The 23,783-nt window shown below is 44.9% G+C and overlaps 1 long non-coding RNA gene across 1 annotated transcript in view; it reads left to right on the top strand.

Moving 5' to 3' along the window:
* LOC110262191 overlaps window positions 1-23,783 on the top strand; it is a 72,124-nt gene that overhangs the window by 2,836 nt on the left and 45,505 nt on the right. Inside the window, exon 2 of the long non-coding RNA XR_002346875.1 lies at window positions 4,633-4,709. This is a non-coding gene — a long non-coding RNA (uncharacterized LOC110262191). The remainder of the gene's footprint in view (window positions 1-4,632; window positions 4,710-23,783) is intronic.

The raw sequence follows: 23,783 nt of genomic DNA, 5'->3' as shown, positions 1-23,783 counted from the left end.
ATTCTGTGACTATACCACAATTTTGAACTCATCCGGATGGAAGTTGGGGTAGTTTTCAGTTTGGCGCTATTACAGATAGTTCTATTATGAACATTCCAATATCTTTTGGCGATGGCCTTTTCTTTGGTAGAGCATTTTGGTGGCTGAGTTTTAAATACAACGAAGTTATTTTTAAAGCTATTCATCATGATTGCACTACCTCAAACATTTGGACCAGATAATGAAGGGCTTTGCTCTCACAAATGCGAAAACTTTTGGCCACAAGGAACTGTTGACATGGGAAATTTTAAGTTTGGAAATCTAAAACATTTTGAATTATGTCTGGTTGTTTTGACTTTCCTTTAAGCAGTTGCAGACTACATGTCCAGCATTTGATACTATGACTTTGCTACATCCTTTTACTATAATAGACAATAATCCACAGTCCTATAATAAGCAAGGTCAGTTACACTGTCCTGAAAAATAGGCCTATGTTTGGTGCTAGTACAGTCCTTGGTCTTATATTTGAAAACCATACCATTCCACATCCAATCACAGGTGAATAAGAATAAAGCCAGCAGTTGCCATCTTCTGAATTTTATACTTCTGCTTTTGAATCTCTAAATCGTGGCTAAAGGTGGTATAAAGGTACTCGGCATGGGGGAAATCACTGCATAATATCCAAAAGAATGATGTGGATGCAACGCTCAGTACCTTCGTTAACTTGAGCTTCTTTTTATTTCACTTTATACTTTAAAGAATTGAGCTATTTGATAGTGGTGACTGTCAGGAAATTACATCTGGGACAGGTCATAAGGATGTGGGTGGGTAGGTAGCATGGAGCTTTATAAACTGTCAAGTGAGAACATAAACCATTTGAGATTTAGGCTAATGAACCACTTGAATGAAACTGAAACTGACAGCACTAACGGCATGAACCCAGCCAGAACACAGACTGGGGCTTGAACTCATGTGCTGGGACTCGAACCCAGCCTAAACCCAGATTGGGACTTAAACCCACAGTTTTAAGTTAGAATCACTCACCCGGTGTTTGGGTTCACTGAGGTTCAAGTTCTTCATACTTCCACACAAGGAATTCAGCAGAAGACAATGTGATAAGCAAGAAATATTTTTATTAAGACAGGACACTTGTGGAGTTCCAGTCGTGGCTTAGTGGCTAACGAATCTGACTAGGAACCATGAGGTTGCGGGTTCGATCCCTGGCCTTGCTCAGCGGGTTAAAGATCCGGCATTGCTGTGAGCTGTGGTGTAGGTCTGTGGTGTAGGTCGCAGACTCAGCTCAGATCCCGAGTTGCTGTGGCTCTGGTGTAGGCCGGTGGCTACAGCTCCAATTTGACCCCTAGCCTGGGAACCTCCGTATGCCGCAGGAGAGGCCCAAGAAATGGCAAAAAGACACACCACACACACACAAAAAAAAGATAGGACACTTTCTTTTTTTTTTTTTTTTAATGATCCTTTGACAGCTTTAATTTTTTTTTTTTTTTAATTTTCCCACTGTACAGCAAGGGGGTCAGGGAATCCTTACGTGTATACATTACAATTACATTTTTTTTTCTCCCACCCTTTGTTCTGTTGCAACATGAATATCTAAACAAAGTTCTCAATGCTATTCAGCAGGATCTCCTTGTATATCTATTCTAGGTTGTGTCTGATAAGCCCAAGCTCCCGATCCCTCCCACTCCCTCCCCCTCCCATCGGGCAGCCACAAGTCTTTTCTCCAAGTCCATGATTTTCTTTTCTGAGGAGATGTTCATTTGTGCTGGATATTAGATTCCAGTTATAAGTGATATCATATGGTATTTGTCTTTGTCTTTCTGGCTCATTTCACTCAGGATGAGATTCTCTAGTTGCATCCATGTTGCTGCAAATGGCATTATGTCATTCTTTTTTATGGCTGAGTAGTATTCCATTGTGTATATATACCACCTCTTCCAAATCCAATCATCTGTCGATGGACATTTGGGTTGTTTCCATGTCCTGGCTATTGTGAATAGTGCTGCAATGAACATGTGGGTGCATGCGTCTCTTTTAAGTAGAGTTTTGCCCAGATAGATGCCCAGGAGTGGGATTGTCATATGGAAGTTCTATGTATAGATTTCTAAGGTATCTCCAAACTGTTCTCCATAGTGGCTGTACCAGTTTACATTCCCACCAGCAGTGCAGGAGGGTTCCCTTTTCTCCTCGGCCCCTCCAGCACTTGTTATTTGTGGATTTATTAATGATGGCCATTCTGACTGGTGTGAGGTGATATCTCATGGTAGTTTTGATTTGCATTTCTCTTATAATCAGCGATGTTGAGCATTTTTTCATGTGTTTGTTGGCCATCTGTATATCTTCTTTGGAGAAATGTCTATTCAGGTCTTTTGCCCATTTTTCCATTGATTGATTGGCTTTTTTGCTGTTGGGTTGTATAAGTTGTTTATATATTCTAGAGATTAAGCCCTTGTCGGTTGCGTCATTTGAAACTATTTTCTCCCATTCTGAAAGTTGTCTTTTTGTTTTCTTTTGGGTTTCCTTTGCTGTGCAAAAGCTTTTCAGTTTGATGAGGTCCCATGGGTTTATTTTTGCTCTAATTTCTATTGCTTTGGGAGACTGACCTGAGAAAATATTCATGATGTTGATGTCAGAGAGTGTTTTGCCTGTGTTTTCTTCTAGGAGTTTGATGGTGTCCTGTCGTATATTTAAGTCTTTCAGCCATTTTGAGTTTATTTTTGTGCATGGTGTGAGGGTGTGTTCTAGTTTCATTGCTTTGCATGCAGCTGTAGATAGGACAATTTCGAGAGATGCAAGGAGGCAGGCACAAAGGCTCTGGCCTGAGAATTAGGTGGGCTACAGTTTTATCATCCAAGGGCCCTGGGGGTTGGAAAGGCCCGCCTCTTCCTTTCTGGGAGTAGTAGCTGCTCCTTGGTATCTGGTAAGGTGTGTATTCAAATGAGCAAAAGGGCAGTCCTCTGAACCTGAATGCAGGCCTCATCCCATCCCCCACCTGCACTGGTCGAGCAAACCTGCCTTGTGCTGATGACTTTCTTGAGCAATTACGAACTTACAGTTACAGTCATCTCCCCAAGTCCCCTAAGTTTCCCTCTTTATCTGTGGTCCCTTGTTGGGGCTCCTACAACTACCTGTGCCTACTCCATCCCTTTCAGAACTGTTACAACATAAACTGAGGCATAGTACACATTTTAAGAATTTGAGCAAAAATTGATAAGAATTGGTCAGCACCAAACCAGAAGTGGTTAGGAATACACCTAGAGGCAGGATTTTATAGAGATGTGAAAGCCAAGCAAGAAAATGATTTGATTGGCTACAGCTTAAGCAATGACTTCATTCGGGAAAGTCTATTTGGCTTTGTGATTGTCCATTGCTAGTTCCCTTTTCCATTTCTTGTCTTTTTAGAGCCCTACCCATGGCACATAGAGGTTCCCAGGCTAGGGGTCTACGCTAGATCCGAGCCACATTTGGGACCTATACCACAGATCATGGCAACGCTGGATCCTTAACCCACTGAGTGAGGCCAGGGATCGAACCCGCAAACTCATGGTTCCTAGTTGGATTTGTTTCCTCTGCGCCAGGACCGGAACTCCCCCTTTCTGTTTCTTAGCCGTAGGGCACTGCAGGCTCAGGTTCTGGTTTGCTTACTTAGGCTACTGCGGCCTTAAAACCATCTCAGTCCCATGGCCTCCTTGTTTGATTAATTTAACACTACACATTTTCCTAATTAGTTACCAATGCTCTGGGAGCCAAATGCTTTGTGATAATGAACTGATCATTTCATTAATATTCACTAATGAACCATCAACACTTTTCTTGTTAAAACGTTAGAGGTGGATATTTTTGTATACTCAGAGAAGTGCACCAGAGCTTGCAACTCCTAAAATATGCCCCTTGGGAGGATTTTGAGCTAAAGGCAACTGAGAACCAGGGAAGGTGAAAAAAAAAGGCTTCACCTCCCCTGCCAGAAAAGAGAGTATTAATTTCCCCTTTAGTAAAAGAAATTTACATTTATAAGGGACATTTCCAACTTTAATGGTGGTACCAGGAAGAGGGCTACTCCCAGAGATAACTTTTATCACCTGAGAGACTCTTTATCTACATAACAAGACAACCCTTATTTACTGCCCACTTCTTCCTCTCATTCCCATAACTTGCCTCCCCCACTCAGAAGCCCAAATCCTTTTTTCCTTTTGTTTAGCCTAAAATAGTACATAAAATAAAATAAAAATAAAATAGTATATAAACCTCTATCATCTGGTCTCCTAGGATCTCATTTTTTTTTTTTAAGTCTATTTTTGGCTTTTTTTTTTTTTTAGGACCTCACCCTCAGCATATGGAAGTTCCCCGGCTAGGGGGTGAATCTGGGCCATAGCTCTGAGCCGTGTCTGCAACCTACACCACCAAACATGGAAAAAAGCTCAGGGCAATGCCAGATCCTTAAGCCACTGAGCGAGGCCAGGGATAGAACCAGCCTCCTCATGGATACTAGTTAGGTTCTTTACTCCTGAGCCAAAACGGCAACTCCTAGGGTCTCATTTCTTCATAGAATTTCTATGCATACTTAGGTAATGAAAACCGACCAGGTGTTTTTTTTTTTTTTTTGGTTGTTAATTTGTCTTTTCTCACTTTAATTTCCAGGGCCCCAACAGGAGAATCTTGCAGGGGAGAGGGAAACATTTTTTTCTTTTCCTGAATTAGAATCAGCAGCTTTCCAGGTAAGAATCTGTATGCTATTTCGGGCCGCATGCCTAAAACATGGGATGCCAGGGTGTATTTTTTCCTTCAGGCCATTCTATCTGGAGTTGCTAGCCCAGCTGTCACTTTTCTATGTCACCAGAATAATTGCCAAAGCACCGACACAAAGAGTTTTTACATCTTGTCTTTGGCCCCTATTAAAGGTTGTTGGAGTGATTTTATTTTAGAATATAACTGTTAATTTTTTCCACAAATGTGGAATAAATGAGCTTCATCCAGTACTCGTGTTATAGAGATTGGACTTATCTTTCCATTCCGCCTCTGATTTTAATCAAATACTTGACTTTATTCATATATTTAATTTCACTGTGCATCATTCCCAGAGAGTGCTGTCATAAGCAAAACTGTATTTTATACATGTATATATATTGTAGGGAAGGTTACAAACAATTGCATTTTGTTACTTAAATTGCAAAAGCTCAAAAGCAAGGAAATGAAATGTGGTCCTTCATTAGCACCATTTGCTAAGTATTCCCTGCTCTCTGCCTCCCAGGCAGTTTCTGGTCCCCTAGTGGCTGGTGCTACAGGAAGGCAGAGCACCCATGACTACTTTAGGTCAATGAATTCTGAGTGGCGGTGACAGGGTTTCTGAGTTGGAGAGTTGAACGTTCCTCTGCAAGCCCTGCAAGGCTTACTTCCCTCTGCCATTGCAGCCAGCAAATTTCCAGACAAGATTGCTCCTTCAATCTGGGTTCCTGACTAAGTCTGAAGGGCAGAATTCCTCTGCCGACCCATCATGGCCACATAGCTTGAGCACGAAATAAACCTTGGTTGTTTTGAGCCACTGATACTGTTTGTTACTGCATCTTGAGCCAACTCAACCTAGACTGTCTTGACTAATACAGGTAATAGCTCCAACTTAAGATCATTTGGTTGAAGAGTCCCTGTGGTGGCCCAGTGGCTTAAAGACCTGATGTTGTCTCTGTGAGAATGCAGGTTTGACACTGGTCTCGCCCTGTGGGTTAAGCATCTGGCATTGCCACAAGTTGTGGCATAGTTCGCAGATGTGATGTGGATCCAGTGTTCCCATGGCTGTGGCGAAGGCCCCAGCTGCAGCTGCAATTTGACCCCTGGTCCGGGAACTTCTGTATGCCACAGGGGCCGCCATGCAATAAATAAATAAATAAATAAATAAATAAATAAAAATAAATTTAAAAAATAAAAAAATTTAGATCATTTGGTTGAGTTTTTCTGAGGCAATTTTAGTCAAAAAGAAATTTTCATTTTTTTTCAATAATATTCATGAAGTTCCCTTACTGGGCTTAAAGCAATGAACAAACAATATGTCTCTGTTCTCATGAAAATTGAGAAGGGGCAGAGGAAACAGTGGGCATACATCTAAGCATGATGAACGCTATAACTGGAAAAGTGTGGCTTTCTCTAAGGTTTATCCTAGGAGCCTTGTGTTTCCATCATCCCATTTCTGTCTCTGTCTCTCTTAAGGATTATTGAGTTACTGAATATTATACAAGGCTAGAAAGAATGAGAAAGAAAAAAAAAATTTCTAACTCTTGAGAAATGTCTTAGAATCGTAGAACATAAACTGCTTGAGTCTGAAGCCTGGGTTCCAACATTGCTTTTGACCAATGGACAGTCTCAACAAGTAGCTAGCTTGGCTGTGCCTCTGTTTCATCAGACGTAAAATAGCACTAAATATAACCTGTCTTGGCCCACTTTCGTAATTGCTACAAGAATTAAATTAAGCAGAGAATTAAGTGTCCCATAAAAATAAAGTGTTATTCTTTGATGATTTTACTTGAAGTGCATTAGAGGAACCTATACATAGCCAGTTTAAAAAAAAAAAAAAAAAGTTGGAGTTCCTGTTGTGGCACAGCAGAAACAAATCCAACCGGGAACCATGAGGTTTCGGGTTCCATCCCTGGCCTTGTTCAGTAGGTTAAGGATCCAGCATTGCTGTGAGCTGTGGTGTAGGTCGCAGATGAGGCTCAGATCTGGCGTTGCTGTCGCTGTGGCGTAGGGTGGCAGCTGCACCTCCAATTAGACCCCTAGCCTGGGAACCTCCATATGCTGTGGGTGTGGCCCTCAAAAGACAAAAGAAATTTAAAAAAATGTTTGGTCTACCTATAAAGCAACATATAAACACATTAAGATTATACCCTTCTAGCCGTGGGGAATGGTACAGAGGAACATGGTAAAAATTATATCTTCAAGAATCTAAAAGTCAATGTTTATTGCCAAGTAGCATCTGCTAATGTACTGCTATTAGGATATGGTTGAAGGAGGCCAGAAATGCCCTTGCAATCTTCATAAGGAACAGTCAGTACTTTTCTTGACAGTAGAATGAAATGAATATACAAAAAGCTAGTCTCATACAAGTGGATAAACAACAGAAAAATGCTGGCAAGTTTAAAGAAAACTGCCATTGTCTTTGAAGTCTGTAATTTCTGAAGTGTATAAGCTTATAACCTATTGGAAATATCGAGTTTTCTAAACTCATTCTTTTCTGAGTCTCATTTAGAGTCAGAATCTCAAGGTAACATCGTAAAAGATGTTGAAAGGCAACGTCTGTCACTGGTTGTCAGGCAACCCACAACAGGAGTTATTGGCATATACAAGCACACATCCTTATTTTTTACAGAGTGGGTGTAGGTGCTGAACTGCCTTTCTATTGGTCAGTTTCTGCTCCAAGGGCAGAAGAGAAAGTATTTTTTCCCCAGCTAATTAGCATATTCTGGGAAAGTACCCAACTATGTTTCTTTTGCTGGCTATGTTAAATATAGACTTGAAAACCAGCTTAGCATTTACCATTTAAAAGTTACTTTGGCTTTGGCTGTTCTACATTTTATATACAAAAAAAAAAAAAAAAAAAAAAAAACCACCAGAAAAAGTTTTGAAGATTCAAAAAAACTGATAGCCCATAATGATTATACTATGACAAATTAGAAGAGAGAGAGATTGGTTTTCTTGAAGATACTTTCATCTAAATAAACTCATAAGATGTCCCCAGGTCTCAACAACAGAAATACTGTCATCCACCCCCACCCCACCTTTGTATAGACTCCAGGGAAGAGGTAGGAAGCTGAGACCTGGGAAGAGGGCAGAGTTGCAGCAAAGGAAAAAATGGAAGAGACCAAGGGGGAGACATCAGCCTGTCTACACAAGGGCAGTCATGGTCATTGGGAAACTACCGCACTTATGGGTTGAACCTAGAACACAGATTGGGATTTGAACCCATATGCTGCGACTCGACCCAGTTTAAACCCAGATTGGGACTTGAACCCAAAGTTTTTAAATTAGAATCACTCACCCAGTGTCTGGACTTAACAGAGGTTCGGGTTCTTTGTGCCTCAGCACAGAAGGAATTCAGTGAGAGACAAGTTGATAGGCAAGAAATAGATTTATTAAGATAGGACTATGTGAGAGACGCAAGCAGGCAGGCAAGGAGGTTCTGCCCCAGGATTAGGTGGGCTACAGTTTTATCATCCACGGGGAGTGGGGGTCGGAAAAGACTGCCTCTTTTTCTTTGAGTAGTTGCTCTTCCTTGTATCTGGTAAGAGAGTATTTGACCCTATAAGGTCAAACTAGGACTGTCATCGTGCTTATCCAAATCAACAGAAGGATGGTCCTTAAACTCCAGCCCTAGAAACTGAACCTGAATGCAGCCCTCACCCTGTCCTCATCCAATGACCTGAAGCATATCTCACGCCTCCACTAGTCGAGCAAGCCTGCCTTGTTCTGATGGCTCTCTTGAGCAATTATTAACCTACAGTGATCTCCCAAAGTCCCCTAGGTTTCCCTCTCTATGGTCCCTTACTGGACTTCTGCAACCACCTGTATAACTATCCTGCTCCATCCCTAAAAGATGGCCTGAAATGTGACCCAAGGAGAACCAGATGGACACAGATGCTTAGTGTTCGTTAAACTGTATGTAACTGCCTGATGCAAAGTTATATAACATTTTCTACATGTTATTTTATTCCCTGGTTTCTCCCTCCTCCTAATTCATCCTGTACCCCCTGGTACTGGGTTTTTGTTTTTGTTTTTTTGGTTTTTTTTTTTTTTTGGTCTTTTTAGGGCCACACCTGTAGCATATGGACATTCCCAGGCTAGGGTTCGAATCAGAGCTACAGCTGCCGGCCTATGCCACAGCCACAGCAACACCAGATCCTTAACCCACTGAGCAAGGCCAGGGATCGAACCTGCATCCTCATAGTCAGGTTTGTTACTGCTGAGCCACGACTGGAACTCCCACTGGTACTGTTTTTGATCTTACAACACTGTTGCACAAATCTTCCAATAGGAAAAAAAAAAAAAATCCTGAGCTTCTAAGGCTGGAATTCATACTTGTCTATGGGCTGGTCCTGCCCTTCCCCAACCTTCTGACCCACTACTTCCCTAAAGAGACACTCATTGCTAAACCCGCCCCCTTGCTCCCTTGCCTCGGTTGAAGGCAAACCTTAGTTTTCAGCTTTCAGTTTTCTTAAGCCTTCAGAAATGAAAGGATTAAAGTGAAAGTTTGACATGTGATTCCTGATTGCTTGTTCAGTCAGAATAGAGCATCACTTTGTGCTGCAAACGAAAATAATAATTGGTAATTGTATTAAGGTTTTCCAGAGAAACAAGCAATTTGTGTGTGTGTGTGTGTGTGCAGATAGAGACTGAGATTTCAGGAATTGTCTTGTGTGATGTGAGGGCTGGCAAGTCCACATCTGAAGGTGAAATGGAGTTTTAACTAAAGAACAACCCCCCCTTGGCTAAGAAGGCAGCTGCAAGCCTTTCCAGCTGTGCTCATCACTATGCCACCCTTCTTGTAATAATGTAACAACTGTGTGCCCTCTGTCCAAGCCAGCAGCCCTGCTAATCAGGTACCCAGCATTGCTTATCAGTTCTGCTTCTGGAACCTTGCTGGCTCAGTCTCTTAGGGAGGAACACTGTCTGCTTGGGGATGGGGGGAGGTCCGGGATGCTTACCTAGGAAAATCAAGACCTTGTAGTGCATAAAACTTACTGAGAACAAAGACCTGGTGCTCAGACTCTGGAGGTGACACCTCTGAGCCCGCACCGGTGCTGAATAAACCTTGCTTTTCGATATCTCCGAGTGCTGTTTGTCTCCTTCCATTGCCATGGTTTTTGCGGTTTCTGCAACATTTTGGTGCGTTGGCCGGGAAGCCGACAACCGAGCTGGCCTCTTGTGCCACCGTTGTCGGGGAACCGGGGGAGGCCACGGTCGCCGGCCTCGGTGACAGGTGGATAGTGCGCACCGGCCATTTTTGCCGGACCCAGACCCTCACTTGGGCCGTGGCCTTGGCCCATACCGCTTCCCGAACGGACTCAGAAGGAGAGTGGAAACAGGTTCCTGGACAGGACGTCAGACTGGTGAGTGCCCCGGGGACATCTGCCCAAGTCAGGACCCGCCATACGGCGGAAGGAGAGACTGATCACCTCTCAGTGACCAAAGGGTCACTCAGGTCAGGGTTTGCTCCCTTGGCATCCGGAGGCTTGTCAATTCTGGTGTGTGTGTGTGTGTGTGTGTGTGTGTGTGTGTGTGTGTGTGTGTGTGTGTGTGTGTGTGTGTGTGTGTGTGTGTGTGTGACTGACTGGAGAGAATGAGAGCCTGTGCTCCACCGTCCTTGGACTACGGAACCAGAGTGAGTCCTAAGCTGCAGTTCCGCGGCGACCCTCATACGGCTTATGGTGGCCGTCTTCGGGGGGATCCTGACGTTGGGGTTTATACAGTCCCACCTATGCTAAGAGGCGCCTGAAATATCTCCTCTGGGGGAGCAGTCAGGCGGACGAAGCGATTGTTACCTGAGGCCTTGTCCTCACTGTTTGTCCTGCGTCACCGTCACAGGGTGGGACTTTACACAATGGGTAAATCGGCTTCCAAGCCCACTGTCTTAGAGTATATGGTTAAGAATTTTAAGAAAGGATTTTCTAGAGATTATGGTGTTAAGCTGAGTCCTGGAAAACTGGGTACCCTCTGTACCCTAGAGTGGCCCTCCTTTGGTGTTGGCTGGCCTCCAGAAGGGACCTTAGGTGTGTTCACAGTTGCAGCAGTATATAATGTTATAACAGGAGACCCTGGACACCCAGACCCATTTCCATATATTGATCAATGGTTAGAAATTGCCTATTTGAGGCCCCCATGGGTTCGGTTCTGCACCACAGACCAGGGACCGTGTAGGGTGCTAGTAGCCCAGTCCAAGAAGAAAACCTTGTCTCAAAAGAAGGTGCCACCTATTTATCAAGGGGAACCTGAGGACTCACCCCCTATGCCACCACCTTATGTGCTGCCAGCCCCACCTCCAGGAGCTGAAGGTCCCCAGATGCCAGATAGCCCACTGCCTTCTGTTTCTCCTCCTCCTTCTGCTTCTGAAGTTCCCGAGGCGATATTACCCCCGCAGCCAGATTCTCCAGAACCTATGAGCAGGCGTCTCCCTTCAGCTCAGGGAGCAGCCACTCCAGCATTACAAATGCCCTTACGGGAGACACGGGGACCACAGCAAGTCGCCCCCGATGGGACCATACAAGAGGGGGGACGTTTTTATTATTACCAGCCCTTTTCCACTGCCAATTTCCTCAACTGGAAACACCATACTCCCTCATATTCTAAAAAGCCTCAGGGGCTGATTGATCTCTTAGAATTCATTTTCCAGACACACTGTCCCACCTGGATAGACTGCCGGCAACTCCTTTTTACTCTATTTGACACTGAAGAGCGCTGGCGAATTGTCACAGAAGCCCAAAAATGGCTTCAGGCCAATGCAGGGGGTCGAGCAGACTTGGCAAACTGGGTGAGGGAAGCCTTCCCAGAAGAAAACCCCCACTGGGACTATGACACTGAAGAAGGGAAACGTAACCTAGAGAGGTACCGGCAGGCCTTACTACAGGGGGCAAAAGCTGGGGCTAAAAGGCCTACTAACATGGCTAAGATCAATGAGATACTACAAGAGCCGAATGAAAGCCCAGCCAAATTCTATGAGAGACTATGTGAGGCTTTCCGAACCTACACCCCTTTTGATCCCGAGGCCCCTGAGAACCAACAGATGATAAATGCTGCCTTTGTGGGACAAGCCCAATCAGATATCCGTAAAAAGCTACAGAAATTAGAAGGATTTGCAGGCGAGAATGCCCCTAAACTGTTGGAAATAGCCAACAAGGTTTTTATTAACCGAGACCAGGTGGCCGGCCGTGATGCAGAAAAGAGAATGAAACAAAAAGTGACCCTTCTGGCAGCCGCCCTGTCAAAACCGGTGCCCCCAGTGGGACCACCCCATAGGGGACAAGGCACAAGGCCAGGGAAAAGGAGTCCCCTGGAACATGACCAATGTGCTTACTGCAAAGAAAAGGGACATTGGAAAAATGAATGCCCCAACCGTCCTGAGAAAAAGACCAAGGCCCCACCTAGCCGGTACCGATCTGAGCCATTCAGCACCAACCCGATCGGCCTAGCTGAGTCTGATTAGGGGGGACCAGGCTCTCTCCAACTGGGCCCCCGAGAGCCTATGGTCAGAATTCAAGTAGGGGGCCACCCATAGACTTTATGGTTGACACAGGTGCCGAACTTTCTGTGGTTACACAACCTGTGGCTCCCCTCTCGGGGAAAGAAACCACCATTGTTGGGGCCACAGGTAACCAAACCCACAGGCCCTTCTGCAGTCCTCGACGATGTCGGTTAGGAGGCCATGAAGTAATACATGAATTTCTTTACCTGCCTGACTGCCTAGTCCCCCTGATGGGAAGAGACCTGCTGGCTAAAATGGGGACACAGATTTCCTTTTCTACTGATGGATCGGCCCAACTTAAATTGACAGAACCCCCCTCTCCTTTAATCATGGCTCTTGCTGTAGAAAGGGAAGAGGAATAGCGCTGTACTCTTCCCCTTCAGAAATGGGGACCATTCCCCCGGAACTAGAGACTAAATACCCATTGGTTTGGGCTGAAGGAAACCCACCAGGACTGGCAAAATGCCACGGTCCTGTCTTGATTGATCTAAAACCCGGAGCTCAACCGGTAAAGCTACGGCAATACTCAATTCCCAGAGAAGCTCGACTGGGAATCCAGGTTCACCTGGATAGGCTGCTTCAGCATGGACTGTTAATAAAATGTCCGTCCCCTTGGAACACCCCTTTACTGCCCGTGAAAAAACCGGGAACACAGGACTACCGCCCAGTACAGGACTTGAGAGCCATAAATGAAGCAACAGTCACATTACACCCGTCCGTCCCTAACCCATACACCCTGCTAGGGCCGATCCCCTCCACTGCTAAGTGGTTTACTTGCCTGGACTTAAAAGACGCTTTTTTCTCCCTCTGGGTGGCACCTGCCAGTCAGCCCTTGTTTGCTTTTGAATGGGAGAATCCACATACAGGGACAAAGGAACAGCTCACCTGGACTAGACTCCCACAAGGATTCAAAAACTCTCCCACTCTTTTTAGCTGCGCCTTAGCTGCTGACCTGGCTGAATTTCCTGGACAAAAACTGGGCTGTGTTTTGCTACAGTATGTTGACGACCTCTTACTAGCTGGCACCACGGAGGCTCAGTGCCTAGAGGGAACAAGAGCTCTCCTTTCCCTACTGATGGAGGGTATCGGGTATCAAAGAAAAAGGCACAATTCTGTAAAAAACAAGTCAAGTATCTGGGCTTCAACATCATGCAGGGCTGGCGAATGCTGGGGACTGAAAGAAAGCAGGCAGTTTGTGCCATTCCTGTCCCTACCACCCGCCGGAAGGTTCGTGAGTTCCTAGGGGCAGCAGGATTCTGCCGGATATGGATCCCCGGGTTTTCAGACCTGGCCAGGCCTCTGTATGAGGCTCTAAAAGGGGAAGAAAAGGCTCCCCTTAAATGGGGACCAAGCCAGGAGACAGCGTTTCAGACAATCAAAACCAAACTCACTGAGGCTCCAGCCTTGGGACTTCCTGATGTAACCAGAGAATTTAACCTTTTTGTTCATGAGAAAAATGGGATGGCTTTGGGAGTCTTAACTCAAGAATTTGGGCCTTGGCAGAGGCCAGTGGCATATCTGTCTAAACAAATTGACTCAGTTGCTGCCGGATGGCCTCCCTGCCTCCGAGCACTGGCAGCTACCACCTTGTTGGTAAGAGAGGCTGACCAGTTGACTCTGGGACAAAACCTCAATGTTAAAGTCCCGCACTCAGTTGTAACCCTAATGGATACCAGGGGCCACCATTGGCTCACACATGCACGAATGACTCAATATCAAGGGTTACTATGTGAAAATCCACGGGTGAAACTGGAGGTTGTACGAACTCTGAACCCAGCCACCTTTCTGCCAGATGAAGAGGGGCCCCCAGACCATAACTGCCTGGAGGATGGGTAGAGGCCTTCCCTACCTGAACTGAAAAGACAAGGAAAGTAACCAAGGCACTCCTGAGAGACATTATTCCCAGATATGGAATGCCTCTGACCATTGGGTCAGATAATGGACCAGCATTTGTGGCCGAAACAGTACAACAGGTGGCAAAAGCTTTACAGATCCACCCTCAAAGTTCAGGGAAAGTAGAACGCATGAACCAAACACTTAAACAGACCCTGGCAAAGTTATGTCAGGAAACTGGCTTGCCCTGGATAGACATGTTGCCAGTGGCCCTCCTAAAAGTGAGATGCTCACCCCGAGAGGGAAGAGGATTCTTGCCATTTGAAATCTTATATGGAAGGCCACCTCCACTAATCAGTTTAAAAGGAAACACCCGGGAGTTGGGAGACTTGGAATTACATAAACAACTACAAGGACTGGGGCTCACTATTTCTCAGATACATAAATGGGTCACAGACAGAATACCTGTGTCCTTAGGTATAACAGTACACCCCCACAAGCCGCGGGACCAGGTGTGGATAAAGGACTGGAAAAAGGAGCCTTTGAGGCCGGTATGGAAGGGCCCCTATACTGTAATTCTAACCACCCCCACTGCTCTTAAAGTAACAGGAATAGATGCTTGGATCCATCATTCTAGAGTAAAACCGGCTGGCACAGCTGATGACCGTGGAGAGTGGGAGACTGCCCTCGATCCGGAGAGACCTCTTTGTCTGACAATACAGAGAAGGAGACGACGATCTCAAAGCCCTGCTCTGACCACCCAGGAAGCTGGTCAGTCAATGCATGGCTGAAGCTTGAGGAATCGGCTGCCTGTGAGCCCAAATGGAAGGAGGGTTTCAAAATAAGCATTCGCATTGACGGAAGAGGGCTTGACCCTGCAGCTGTGCTACATTTCCAGAGAATCACGTTTGCGCTCCAAGCTGCCTCTCACAGTGTCTTTCATTCCTTTTATGAAGAGATAAAAAACACCCCACCTCCCATTCCGGCCACAACTAAGAACTTGTTCTTAGCCCTGGCAGAAACTATTGCACAAACTCTCAAGGTCTCCTCTTGTTATGCAAGCGGGGGAACGAACACAGGAGACCACTGGCCTTGGCAAGCCAGAGAACTGGACCCATTAGAGCCTCATAATGAGACTGCATACCCCCAACTCACCGATGGGGTATGGCTCCTCAGAACTGCTATTATAGGGAGAAATTGTCTTGCGAGGCGGGGAGGATGGTTTAATGTTTCAGTTGGAAGCCTAACATGTTTAGGCCTGAGGTATTATACTCTGACTGCCCAAGAGACTCAATGGTGGTCATCTTACAATCGCTCAGAGCCCAAGTCCAATCCCTTGTCTAACTTTTCCCACCTTCGACAAGCATGGGAAGATATCAGTACTAATATCCAGTGGCGGGCACCAAAGGGATTATATTGGATTTGTGGAAAAATGGCCTATTCCATACTCCCCCCAACTTGGGCTGGGGCATGTGTACTGGGAACAATCAGACCTTCCTTCTTCCTGCTCCCACTGTCACTAGGGAAGCAACTGGGAGTTCCTATATATAGGGCACAGGGTGCCCAGAGAGACCGGAGGGCCCTTCAAATTGGAGACTGGGAAGATGATAAATGGCTCCCAGAATGGATAATTCAATATTATGGGCCTGCCACCTGGGCAGAGGATGGCTCTTGGGGATATCGCACCCCTATCTATATGCTGAACCACATCATCAGACTACAGGCGGTTTTGGAACTTATAACAAATGACACTGCAAGGGCCTTGACTATATTGGCCCAACAACAAACTAAAATGCACAGTGCAATCTACAAAAATCACTTGGCCTTGGATTGTTTACTTGCTTCTAAAGGAGGGGGTTTGTGGAAAATTTAACTTAAGTAATTGCTGTCTACAAATAGATGACACCGGAAAGGTGGTAGAAGAAATTGCTGACCGCATGACTAAACCAGCCTGTACAAACTTGGAAAGGATGGGATGCAGACAGTCTCTTTGGTAAATGGTTCTCTTGGTTGGGAGGAATTAAGACAATGGTCGGAATAGTCATGGTTATACTCACAGGGTGCCTACTTGTTCCCTGCCTTGTATCTCTCCTGATAAATATTATAAAAGGTTTTATAAGAACCATGGTTGAAAGAAAAACAGCCTCCCACCTGCTACTTATCAGAGGCTACCAAAGGGTTATGACTGATGATGATCTCTAAAGGGTGCAGATGCACCCTGAACATCAAGAGGGGGAATGAAATGGAGTTTTAACTAAAGAACAGCCCCCCCTTGGCTAAGAAGGCAGCTGCAAGCCTTTCCAGCTGTGCTCATCACTATGCCACCCTTCTTGTAATAATGTAACAACTGTGTGCCCTCTGTCCAAGCCAGCAGCCCTGCTAATCAGGTACCCAGCATTGCTGATCAGTGCTGCTTCTGTAACCTTGCTGGCTCAGTCTCTTAGGGAGGAACACTGTTTGCTTGGGGATGGGGGAGGTCCGGGATGCTTACCTGGGAAAATCAAGACCTTGTAGTGTATAAAAGTTACTGAGGACAAAGACCTGGTGCTCAGACTCTGGAGGTGACACCTCTGAGCCCGCACCGGTGCTGAATAAACCTTGCTCTTCCATATCTCTGAGTGCTGTTTGTCTCCTTCCGTTGCCACAGTTTTTGCAGTTTCCGCAACAAAGGGAGAGAACAGACAGTGCATCTATTCGGGGAAAAGTCTTCCAGGCAAAGAAAAGGTGAGCACAGAGGCCCTGCAGCTGAGTGACAGGCTGGAGACCCAGAAAGAGCTCATGTTGCAGCTCAAGTCCCAAGGAGGCAACGCCTTCTTCCTTGGGGGATGTCAGTCTTTCTCCTAAGGCCAAAGTAAACTGGATGGCTGAGGCCCACCTACATTGTGTGGATAATCTGCTCTAATCAACCTATTGATTTAAATGTTAATCCCATCTGGAGTTCCTGTTGTGTTGCGTGGCTGTGGGTAGGCCAGCAGGTGCAGCTCCCATTCAACCCCCAGCCTGGGAACTTCTGTGTGCTGCTGCAGGTGTGGGCTGTAAAAATAAATAAATAAATGTTAATTCCATCGAAAAATACCTTCACAGAGACATCTAGATTCAGGTTCGACCAAACACCTTGGCCTAGTCAAATTAACACATAAAATTAACCGTCACACTAACCCCTACAAATGCTTATTCTCTCCGGGCATGGTTCTAAATTCTTTACATGTATGAACCCATCTACCCCTAACATGAGATAGGGTTATTATTATTTCTTCTTTTAAAGATGAGGCACATGGAGTTCCCGTCATGGCTCAGTGGTTAACGAATCCAACTAGGAACCATAAGGTTGTGGGTTCAATCGCTGGTCTCGCTCAGAGGGTTAAGGATCCGGCATTGCTGTGAGCTGTGGTGTAGGTCGAAGACACAGCTCAGATCCCAAGTTGCTGTGGCTGTGGTGTAGGCCAGAGGCTACAGCTCCGACTAGCCTGGGAACCTCCATATGCCACGGGTTCGGCCCTAGAAAGGACAAAAAAAAAAAAAAAAAAAAATTCTAAAAAAAGAAAAAAAAGATGAGGCACAGATTAGGTAGTTGGCCTGAGGTCATACAGTTTGTAAGTGCATCCTGGAACTTGAATCTTTATGACCCGGTCCCAGAGTTTATATTATTTACCTCTCAAGAATAGGAAAGTGAAAGCTGAACTCATTGATACCTTATATGTTCTTCCTGCTGCCCTATAAATATCTTTGCCTGTATTACTACCTGTTAGAAATCAACTTTTTACAGAAACCTTACATAAGTTCAGACAATAGCCCTTTGATGTGATAGCGTTATCTTTATTTTACAGCTGAGGAACCTTGGAGGCACAGAGCCATTAATAACTTTGCCCCAGGCCACACAGTAATAAGTGGAATAGCAGGGATTCAAACCCAGGACTCTCAGTTTCCAAAGTCTGTCCCCCCCTCACCACACTGTCTCCCTGTACATAATTCATCAGTGTTAGAATTACTTATCTGTGTTTTGAAGATTTTACTCTAACCAGAGTTGGCTTTGCCGATTAACAAAAACTTTGATTCTGCTTTGCTGCATTCCACAAGTAAAATACACTGTACACTTGAGCATAAATTTCTGACTCCTTCGTGCACTAGGAAAGAACGTAGGTGGTAGCTAAAGTAAACGGAAAGAGAAAAAAAGAACATTTCCTGCTTTACCAGCTAGGGTTTAGACGTATCAGCTGCTAGGGGCCCGCAGCGTTTAGAGAAATTGCAAGGAGCAAGCACATCACCCTGAGGCACTCAAGCAGGAGAAAATGAAGAGTTAGCCTAGAATTTACGTTGAACCCGAGTAGTGAATTCCCTTCAACTCAGTCTGCTGGCAAGATCATCGGTGGAAAGGAAAACATTCAACAGAAATTGCCCCTTTTGCATTGTTGGCCCTGGAATTAGGTGAACTTACTGTGAGCCTGTTTGGAAATGAGTGAGAGAGAACGTTTCATTCAGGAAGAGGCCTGCTTTCCCGGTGGGAGAAGGCAGAGCACACTGTTGGTTGTTGATAAGGATCATACTGGAGTCGTGTTCGCCCACCATGGACTTTTCACCTCTGCCTTCCTAACTCACTGACTGCATTTACAGTTTGGGGGAGGAAAGGCCCCAGAAGTTTTTCGACCATTCCAGAAGTCATTATGATCCAAGAATTTTAGAGCTGGGAGATATCTTTGGACTATTTTTCTCCTCTTCTTCTCTCCTTCATTTTTCAGAAAATTAAATACAGACTTTGAGAGGCAAAGAGATGTGTCCAGCACCATAGGGCTGGTAACTACAGGCTGGGATCTAGGCCAGATTTCTAGTATCTTAGCCAAGGATTCATCCTACTTCTTCACACCATATGAGATCAGAGTCCTTCTTGACTTTAGACAATCTATCAATGTTAGGAATTTTTATTATTCCCTGACCTTGTCTAGAACACTCTACCTAGTTCTGAGCTTGCTTGTCTCTGACAGGGTTTCCTGCTCACAGAAAGTCTCTTCTTTCTTCTCTCTTTTGTTTGTTCAATAAGTGGCTGTTCACTCATTCAAATAATTTTTATTTAATCCATCCTTCTATACACCAGAAACTATTCTGGGAGCTATAGCAGTGAACTAAATAGACAAAATTTTTGTCAAAATTTTTGTCTATGCTCTCGTGGAACATACATTCTAGAGAAAGGAACAGAAAACAAGACGGATAAATGTATTCTTCAATAGCTATAACCACGAATGGTCAGTAGAAACATAAACGATGAATAATGGGCTAGAGAAGGGAATATGTGCTCTTTGAGGGGCACAAGCCAGGGAAAGCCTGGCATTCAGGGGGCAGGAACCCTAATGAAGGGAGGGAACAGACCCTGCGTATATTTGGAGGGAAATTATTCCAGGCGGAAGAAAAGGCAAGCACAGAGGCCCTGCAGCCGAGGGGCAAGGAAGCCAGCAAGACGGGAACAGAGATAACGAGTGCAGTTATGCAGAACTGAGCTCAGAGAGAAGGCAGAGTCGGAGTTCCCGTTGTGGCTCAGAGGTTAACGAATCCGACTAGGAACCATGAGGTTGCGAGTTTGATCCCTGGCCTTGCTCAGTGGGATAAGGATCCAGCGTTGCTGTGAGCTGAGGTGTAGGTCACAGATGGCTACAGCTCTGATTAGACCCCTAGCCTGGGAACCTCCATATGCCAAGGGAGAGGCCCTAGAAAAGGCAAAAAGACAAAAAAAAAAAGAAAAAAAAAAAAAAAAAGAGAGAGAAGGCAGAGTCTGTAAGGCATCTATAAGACCAAGAGAAGATAGGAAAAGGAAAACAAAGGACAGGATAGAAAAGAAAAGGAATTTGGGCTTTATTCTCAGTGTGGAAAGACCTGGGGAGAGAGAGTAGGTGAGTGTTGAGAAGTGTTTGGATCACTCACGTTGCTGTGTAGAGAAGGAACCGTGAGCAGGCAGGGGTAGCAACTAGAAGATTAAATAGACAAAATCCTCCAAGCGGAGCCGGAAGAGAATCAGGAGTTTCACCTTGGGGGTGTTAAATTGTGATGCTTGGCTTATCTACGAGGAAGGTCTTGCATAGGACTTAGATGTATTCATCTGTGGTTCCAGGGAAAAGTCAAGGCAAGAGGCATCAGTGTGTAGATGGAATCTAAAGCCCTGTGGATGAGATTACCCAGGGAGCGAGAAGGATGGAGAAGAGAGGAGCCTGGAAGTCAGAGCCCTGGGATTTCTGCAGAATTAATTAATTTATGTATTTATTTTGCTTTTTAGGGCCATACCCAGGCAGCATACGAAGGTTTCCAGGCTAGGGATCTAATCTAATTGGAGCTACAGCTGCCGGCCTACACCACAGCCACATCAGATCTGAGCCGTGTCTGTGACCTACACCACAGCTCTCTGCAATGCCTGATCCTTAACCCACTGGGTGAGGCCAGGAATCGAACCGGCAACTTCATGGTTCCTCGTCGGATTTGTTTCCACTGTGCCACGACAGGAACTCCGGATTTTGCAGAATTTAGAAGCTGGCAAAAGGAAGAGTTTTGGGCAAAGGAGACCAAGAAGGAGTAGCAATGAGGTAGGAGGAAAGCCAATAAAAAGTGAGAGGAAAGCAATAGAGAAAATTTCAAGAAGGTAGATGTAAGCAGCTGTCTCAAATGTAGTTAGAGATTAAGTAGATTGAGGCCAATGAACTGATTAAACCTGACTGCATAGAGGTCATTGAAAACCCAGTCAAGACTTGTGTCCGTGTGGTGGGGCACATAAACCCAATTGGCATGAGTTCAAGAGAGAATGAGGAATAAGGGAACAAATTAAAACCCTCCCGTTCTGGGAGTTTCCTTCGTGGCACAGTGGTTAACAAATCCGACTAGGAACCATGAGGTTGCGGGTTTGATCCCTGGCCTCACTCAGCAGATTAGGGATCCAGCATTGCCTTGGGCTATGGTGTAGGTTGCAGATGCCACTTGGATCCCACCTTGCTTCGGCTGTGGCTTCGGCTGGTGGCTACAGCTCCGATCAGACCCCCTAGCCTGAGAACCTCCATATGCCACAGGAGCAGCCCCAGAAAAGGCAATAAAAATAAATAAAACCCTCCCATTTTAAGGTTTTAAGGTGGAATAGGAATGAACTAGTAACACAGGAGTGTTTGTTGAAGATGTGGAACATGGCCGCATGTATACATGCAGATGAGGATAATTTTGAAGCCAATGAGTGACTGACTTGCAAGAAAAGCAAAGAAGAAAAAAAGGAGCAAATTAGTCATCTAGGATAGTGGAGAATTTAGGACACTCAGGTGAGAGAGCAGCATAGCCAGACAGCTCTAAGGACCCACTTGAGGTTAGGTTCATGAATTTGCTGTGAGACCTGCTAGCACGCGTTTATGTCCTCCTCGGGCCATATTCAGCTACTTGCATGCAGCTGCTGATTTAGATGAAGAGTTAGATTTGACCAGGTTCGGATTTAGCGACATGGGTATGACAAAGCAGGAGAGGGGCAAGGAAGGTGAGAAATTATAACAATGGGACCTGGAATCCAAGCTGGATAAACAGAGAAGAGAGGGCATGGGTGGTGCCATGGAAATTAAAAAGCTGGCAAGGAGTTCCTGTCGTGGCTCAGTGGTTAACGAATCCAACTAGGAACCATGAGGTTTCAGGTTCAATCCCTGGCCTTGCTCAGTGGGATAAGGATCCTTGCTGTGAGCTGTGATGTAGGTCACAGATGCCACTCAGATCCCACCTTGCTGTGGCTCTTGCGTAGGCCGGTGGCAATAGCTCCGATTAGACCCCTAGCCTGGGAACTTCCATGTGCTGTGAGAGCGGCCCCGGAAAAGGCAAAAAGACAATAAATGAATAAATAAATAATTTAATTAAAAAGCTGGCAAGATCAATAGATTGGAGATACTGGCCATTGTACAAACCCACGACAGTGTCTTTTTTTCCCCAAAATACTCTAAAACGTGAATGACCAGTGAATAGCATATAAAGATACTCCCTCCATGCATTTAATGAGAAGATAGATGCTTATTAACACAAAAAAATGAATTTGTAATAAGAGAATTCTAGGGGTATCTGACAGAATAATGGAGGACTAGAGAAGAAAAGAACCTTGATAATACTATTTAAGAACTTTTCACTTGACCTAAGTGTAAGGCCGACAGTATTCCTTGGGGTCCAGAATACATGGTGACCCATTGCTTTCTTTGTACCAGGAGGGAGTTATTCATAAACCAGAAGTCTAACAAGGTGAAGTGGAGATCCACCTGATCCTGAAAGGTCAAGACGGGTTATACACACAATATAGGAACTGGAATTTCTATTATGAACTTCTTTATTCGTATATTTTCCAAAGAACGAACATGAGGAAAGGTGGACTGTCTTAATAGTTGACTTCAATCACCATTTAGATGTAGTGAGTTCTGTGGATATATAGATACAGATATATAAACATACATATATGTGTGTGTTTGTACATATATATATATATAGAGAGAGAGAGAGAGAGAGAGATGTTCTCTGCCTTCAAGGAATTTGTAAATCCTAAGCGTATAGGAACTAAATATGAATGAACATGAAAAATGATGATATATACATATATATACATAAGAAATACCAAACAATTAATCAAAGTGATGACAATAGGAATAGACTACTAAAAAAATTAACAGATTTACTAGTATAGCCATTATTGAGAAACTAACATAGTTGCTCCCAGAAGATAAGCTCCATTATGTATTGTGGTAGAGACAGCCAAATGCCTAATTCCATGTCTACGCTACCTTCCTTCTTAGTAACAGACCCTGATTTTTTTTTAATTTTACTGAAATATAGCTGACTTGCGATGCTGTGTTAATTTCTGCCATACAGCAAATTGATTCAGTTATACATATACACGTATCCATTCTTTTTTAGATTCTTCTCCCACGTAGGCCATGACAGAACACTGAGTTTCCTGTGCTACTCAGCAGGTCTCCAATGACCATCCATTCTAAATACAATAGCGTGCATGTGCCAAAAGCAACTCCCCCCTTTCCCCTTTGGTAACATAAGTTTGTTTTTGAAGTCTATGAGTACAGACCTCTGGTTTTGGTTTGTGTGTGTGTGTGTGTGTGTGTGTGTGTGTGTATCTTTTTTGTCTTCTCTAGGGCCACACCCATGGCATATGAAGGTTCCCAGGCTAGGGGTCTAATCAGAGCTGTAGCTGCTGGCCTACGCCAGAGCCACAGCAATGCCAGATCCAAGCCACATCTGCAACCTACACCACAGCTCATGGTTAAGCCAGATCCTTAACCCACTGAGAGAGGCCAGGGATCAAACTTGCAAGCTCATAGTTCCTAGTCAGATTCGTTAACCACTGAGCCACAGTGGGAACTCCATGGTTTTGTTTTTTTGTTTTATTTAGGGTCATGTGGAGGTTCCCAGGATAGGGGTCAAATCGGAGCTACAGCTGCAGGCCTACACCACAGCCACAGCAACTTGGGCTCCAAGCCACATCTGTGACCTCCACCACAGCTCACAGCAACACTGGTTTCTTAACCCACTGAGTGAGGCCAGGGATGGAACACGCAACCTCATGATTCCTAGTCGGGTTTGTTTCTGCTGCACCACAATGGGAACTCCAGACCTCTGGTTTTTATTTGGACATACTGCTGGCCAAAAAAAAAAAGTATTGTTTCCAGGCCTCCCTTATAATTAGTGTGGTTGTGCTGTTAAATTCATGCCATAAGATGTAATTGGAAACATGTGGACTTGC

Source organism: Sus scrofa, chromosome 8 (genome assembly GCF_000003025.6).
Source record: "Sus scrofa isolate TJ Tabasco breed Duroc chromosome 8, Sscrofa11.1, whole genome shotgun sequence".
Lineage (NCBI taxonomy): Eukaryota > Metazoa > Chordata > Mammalia > Artiodactyla > Suidae > Sus > Sus scrofa.
This window is presented reverse-complemented; position numbering and strand designations above follow the sequence as displayed.